This window comes from Littorina saxatilis, unplaced genomic scaffold (assembly GCF_037325665.1).
Source record: "Littorina saxatilis isolate snail1 unplaced genomic scaffold, US_GU_Lsax_2.0 scaffold_454, whole genome shotgun sequence".
Classification (NCBI taxonomy): Eukaryota; Metazoa; Mollusca; class Gastropoda; order Littorinimorpha; family Littorinidae; genus Littorina; species Littorina saxatilis.
The window spans coordinates 7,867-14,083 of record NW_027126182.1 but is presented as its reverse complement, the minus strand read 5'-3'; the positions used below and the strand labels follow the sequence as shown (position 1 = coordinate 14,083).

The 6,217-nt window shown below is 38.5% G+C and overlaps 1 long non-coding RNA gene across 1 annotated transcript; it reads left to right on the top strand.

The window, feature by feature from the left end:
- Positions 1–1,715: 1,715 nt before the first annotated feature.
- LOC138954642 (uncharacterized) lies at positions 1,716–5,836 on the top strand. The gene is made up of 2 exons (XR_011451920.1): positions 1,716–2,043; positions 4,958–5,836. It is a non-coding gene; the product is annotated as an uncharacterized lncRNA (long non-coding RNA).
- The last annotated feature ends 381 nt before the right edge of the window (positions 5,837–6,217 follow it).

Genomic DNA, 6,217 nt, shown 5'->3' with positions numbered 1-6,217 from the left:
GTTGGTTGGTTTGGTTGTTTGTTGGTCCGCTCATTCATTCATTGGTCACGGGTACGTTCGTTGGTTCGCTCGTCGGTTCTTTCGTTCTCAGAAGAACCTTACAGGCCCACCAATTCGCCTCACCGTCTTGGATCTGGTCAGGTTTTTACACGGGATAAGGCAACACAAAAAAAATAGGTCTGTTTACGGTAACCCGACCGACCCTATTTTTTTCGCGCGACCCTAGACTTTTTTGGGCATTTGGAAAAAAAAAAAAAAAAAAAAAAAAAAATCTTGGTTTTTTGGCAAAATAACGTAAAAATATGTTTTTTTGGAAAAAAAAAAAAAAAAAATCCCGACCTACCGACCCTTTTATTTTGGCCTATGTTACCGTAAACAGACCTCTTTTTTTTGGCCTTACCGTAAACAGACCTATTTTTTTTTTCGCCTAAGACCATCCCTCCACTTGGTCACATGCCAACAAAAAACAGCCTGGGTGCTCTCAGAGCTAGTGGTATTTTTCAAAAGAATTAATTTCGTAAAAGGCATCACAGCAAGCAGTCAGGGTGTTTATAGTTCATGTATGTGACAGAGTGGAGGGAAGTTCTTAGTCCATGTTTAAAGGTGGTCGTCTACATTTTTGCTTTTTTTCAATAATCTTATGGTTAGATTTCGATACAAAATTATGTCAAATGATGAATGAACCATGGGGGAAAAAGTTATAGAAAAAAATATATGTAAAAAAATATTTTATTTTTGGGTAGCGTGACTCACGCTTCCAATATTTTGTTTTCTGTTTGCTGAGAACATGTGCTTTGCCTAAAAATACTGACCAATCAAATTCATGTCACTATGCTTATAGCCACGCCCAAACAAGTGCAGCAACAGTTTGACACTGGAGCGCTGTCCACGCTTTTTTTTAAACGCACGAAATGCACGGGATTTGAGAGGAGTTTTGCGCTTGGCATTTTTCAAATTAGGATATATCCTACTATGAGTACAACGCTGGAATACTACAATGAATTTTCAAACGGCTACACTGGCTTCGTCTTTCCTGATCGAAAGGGGGTGTATTGTTGATATTTGTAGATAATAGACTCTGCATTTTAATGGTCAAATGGCGATTTCGGTATAAAAATGTAGACAAGGACCTTTAAAGCCTGGCCATATCTACGACAGAGAGGCGAACTGTGTTTCATCAGGTGGAGTGGGCTTTTAAAAACTATACACAGTGAAGTTTGCGGGTTGGGGAGAGTGGAGGGGGGGGGGGGGGGTGTCTGCCTGTGTTCCGTGACACGCGGGACTGTGTGGTTTGTATGGAAAGCCGTTTGGCTCATAACTATTACAGCTGTAATTTAAAATAAATACACCTGTATTTAATGATAAATACAGCTGTATTTATTTCTTAAACGTATACAATAAGTATCATTATTAATTACAGGTGTATTTTTTTTTTATTAATTACAGGTGTATTTTTTATTAAATACAGGTGTATTTATTATAAATTACAGGTGTATTTATTTTTAAATACAGGTGTAATTATTATTAAATACAGGTGTATTTATTTTTAAATACAGGTGCATTTATTATTAAATACAGGTGCATTTATTATTAAATACACCTGTATTTATTATAAAATACAGGTGTAATTAATGATAAATACACCTGTATTTAAAAATAAATACACCTGTATTTAAAAATAAATACACCTGTATTTAATAATAATTACACCTGTATTTAAAAATAAATACACCTGTATTTAAAAATAATTACACCTGCATTTAAAAATAAATACACCTGTATTTAAAATTAAATACACCTGTATTTAATAATAAATACACCTGTATTAATCAGTTATTAGTCACGTGGTTAAGCGACTTAAAAACTTGGACTGGGAATCCACATGAAAAACACTAAGCTTATAGGCGTCTTCATCGCCTCGCTTTGCCGCCTTTTGACAGACTGAACAGCTCAAGATGGCGGGGGTGGCAAATGTCCCTGATGTTTTGGAAGGTTTGCGAGTGCAGTTTTAATTAACGCTGTTGCCCAGGCTCGCACAGCAGGGTAAGTTAATTGTTTTATCAGACGAATTCGGTTCTTGTGACGATCTACACCGAGTCAGTGGGGCATCCACATCCAGAAGTTGAACTTGAAGGGAGGCCTGTACGCGTTTTTGACCAAAGATGCAAAATATTGGAATTCGGTGCGAGAGACTAGCTGCTATATCGTGTTATCGGTAATCTTGAACTTTAGCGTGTTAAATTCATAGCTCTTAATTCAGAGGCATTTAAGTCTCCAAATTTGTAGAACCTGTACTTGTAATCATAACAAGTCATTTTAGATCCCTTTGAAGTTACGGAATGAACTCCGATGATGAACTGTACGAATGCATTTGACCCATCAAAGAAGGAATTATCCGTGTGACCAGACAAGGGAGACAACTCTTTCGTGTAGATGATGTCCCATGGTTGACAACGTACACCATTTTCGGTGCATTTTCGTCACGCTAAAGTTCAAGATTACCTTGTTATCTGTGTGTGTGTGTGTGTGTGTAATCCGTTGTAAAGTGTATATTATGATTATTTGGTGGCGGCGGCAGTGGTACGTATATAATCTCATATGGAAAGCCGTTTGGCTCATAACAAACCTTGATTGATATGGGTTAAAGCTGTGGTCTATTTATGACTTTCCGGGGCTACGAGGTTGAAAAATAGGGACAAAATCATGTACAGATTTCTGTACAGCAAACACTACCCGAAACCCCACCTATACGGCGTGTATGACCTTGAGAGCTTCAGTCAACGCTTGAATTTTGCAGTGGTAACATCTGGTTTGCTCTCGCAGAGCTGAGCATATTTGTTGTCAAGAAGGATCGAGCAGAAAAAATAAACGACTTGGCAGGGATTCGAACTCAAGGCATCGGGGCCTCGAAATGTCGGGGCCGATGTCTTAACCGCTAGGCCACTTCACCAGTATTGTCAAAGATAAAAAATTGATAATTTTATATCATTCTACGCTTGAATTATCATTTATGCGTTGCAAAAACGTAAAAATTGACATTAAAATTTGCCTTTATTTGCAAACATGTTTTACAGAATCGCAGTACATGTTTACACCGTCATGCTACACGACATTCGCGCCATGCAAATAGCTGCGATATCTCTATTTACAACATGCAAGAAAATGACAAGAACAGTAATTGAATCTCTCCAAAGCCAGTTGAAACCAGACATCTAAGAAATAGTTATACATGTATTCACTTCTGAACAACCGGCACGGTTGGCCTAGTGGTAAGGCGTCCGCCCCGTGATCGGGAGGTCGTGGGTTCGAACCCCGGCCGGGTCATACCTAAGACTTTAAAATTGGCAATCTAGTGGTTGCTCCGCCTGGCGTCTGGCATTATGGGGTTAATGCTAGGACTGGTTGGTCCGGTGTCAGAATAATGTGACTGGGTGAGACATGAAGCCTGTGCTGCGACTTCTGTCTTGTGTGTGGCGCACGTTATATGTCAAAGCAGCTCCGCCCTGATATGGCCCTTCGTGGTCGGCTGGGCGTTAAGCAAACAAACAAACAAACAAACAAACTTCTGAACAATGGGCGGATAGAGATATAAATCATGCTGCTTCAAGAATAACATAACATGAATTCATATCAATGTTTTTCCTTCATTTTCTCAATTGGCGCAGTAGCCTAGTGGTTAGGACATGAGACACGAAGTCGAGAGTTCGAATCTTCGCCGGGGCGTTTATTTTTTCCCCTTGATCTCTCTTGAAGATAAAATATGATCAGTCTTGAGAGAGCAAACCGGCTGTTATCCCTGAAAAATTCAAGCGTTGACTGAAGCTCTCAAGGTCATACACGCCGTATAGGTGGAGTTTCGGGTAGCGTTTGCTGTACAGAATTCTGTACATGATTGTATCCCTATTTTTCAACCTCGTAGCCCAGGAAAGTCATAAATAGACCACAGCTTTAATCTCCAGAGCTGTGTACCAGGGAAAACCATGTTATAAAGTAGACTTTTTATTAAATTTAACTTGAGACATTTAAGCTGTACAAATTAATTTCATTCACAAATACTAGTTTCATAAATATCCTTGGCCTGCAGAGATAGAATAACAAATACTTGCACATTTTGTTTGTCTTAGTGTTCAGTAAAAATACAAAGGTTTTAAAGTAAAGCACCTTCATAACATGTAAACCGGAAGTTGTGACATGAATTTGAATACTGCTAACACTACCAAGAAAATAATATATATATATATTCTATGTTGTTTTGTTGCAAGTCTGCATCATTAACAACCTGGAGTATTACTGGAAAAAAATTATTACTAAAGAAAATATGTATACTCTCGATACTCTCCATGCACATGATTTTTGTGCAGACGAGAATTTTTGCAATTCAATAAAAGGGCGACCACCCAGTAAAGTCTTGGTTCAATTATTTTCTTTTTATGGGTTAGTTGTTAGCAACAATGTAACCGACAAACTTCAAACTGAATTTTGGTGCTTTCCTCTAACATATATTATATATTTGAAAAAGCATCAATGTTTACCTGTGTCAAGTTTCTTTTTTGGGAGAGTATACATTCAAGTTGCCATTTAATACATGTTTTAAGGACTGAAAATACATGTCACAAAATGGGAAACGGCCCAGGAGAATAACTTGTATGTAAAGCAGCAAATGATAAACACATGGTTTTACCCCTGAAAGCTCCAAAGATTTGGGAAAATGAATCTCGTTTGCCTTCACATATCAAACTGAACGTCAAGCAGCTCAAAAAAAGTCTCAAGAAAAGTTACGCTTTCAAAATAGCATTTCATTCTGTGTCGCAAAGCATGCTTAACATTTCTACGCTTCTACAAATGAACACAAGCATGCAATAATTCCCTCTCTTTTGAGTCCTGGTACTTGTATGCTTATTAAGAAAGCGGGATGATGTTTCCTTTATTTCAGAATTTCTTTTTTGTCTTGTTTCAGATGGAAAGTGCGGAGAAACCACCATCTCAGATTTCGTGTTTTTCATGTCTGGGAGCCGGTCCACAGTACCAGGAGGGTACCAGAGTCCTCTGACCGTGGTGTTTGTGGACACACCCGAAAAGCCACTCCCCAGAGTGTCAACTTGTGCCCTCAGAATGCAGGTGTCTGCCCGACACGTCAAGAACTGAGGCAGAAGCTGTCCCAGGCTGTTCTTGAAGGGGGTGGATTTTATTTATTGTAAAAACTTTCCTTCAATGGTGCGTTTAGTTTCTGCTTGGTAGCCGTAGCTGTTGGTGTTTCTATCTGTACACACCCTGGGGGGGGGGGGGGGGGGGGGGTGTTAACGTTGAACTTTGAAATCTTAAAATTATTAAGACAAGGTGTGTGTGGTTTTTTCTCTCCGTAAAATAAGCTTTATTTTAGGTGCCTGTACCGTACATCATTTCTTACTTGCTATTAAATGCAAGAGAGAGACTTTCGAAGATTTGATGTTTGTGTTTCGCATTATTTTTGCTTGGTAGCCGTAGGTGTTGGTGTTTCTTTCTGTACACGCCCTGCGAAAAAATGTTTGTTCTGCAATTTTGAAGAGAATTCACAAATGTATTCAAACTGAATTATTTGAGGTCATGCTGCAAAGGAAAAAAAAAAACATGACCCTGATTTAAACGGTTTCCTATACTCCTTTACATACCTTGTTTTTGTTTTGATTGTTTTCTTTGCTTTTTGCAGGGGGGGGGGGGGTGTTTAACGTTGAACTTTGAAATCTTAAAATTATTAAGACAAGGTGTGTGTGGGTTTTTTCTCTCAGTAAAATAAGCTTTATTTTGGGTGCCTGTACCGTACATCATTTCTTACTTGCTATTAAATGCAAGAGAGAGACTTTCGAAGATTTGATGTTTGTGTTTTGCATTATTTAAATTGCCGTTGTGTTTCAAGAGTGTGTTCTGTTCTTATTTGTTTTTTTGCACCACTGTTTGTCATTATGTTGCCTGCCTTTCGTGTTCCGTGTAACGCTGTCCATGGAAAACATGTAAAGCATTGTATTTCTCTCGACTATTGATCAAGTAAACTAAGCACTTCACATCATATCAGGTATCAGTTACCTAATGTACAGAATAAATGGTTCAACCCCCCTACTACACGAATAACACGTTGCCAGCAAAATATCAAAAGCACTCGGACTAGCGTTACAGTGTCCCATACAAAACTTGGCAATATACACCATAAACCGGATACAAACAAATCAATTGCACGCTAACA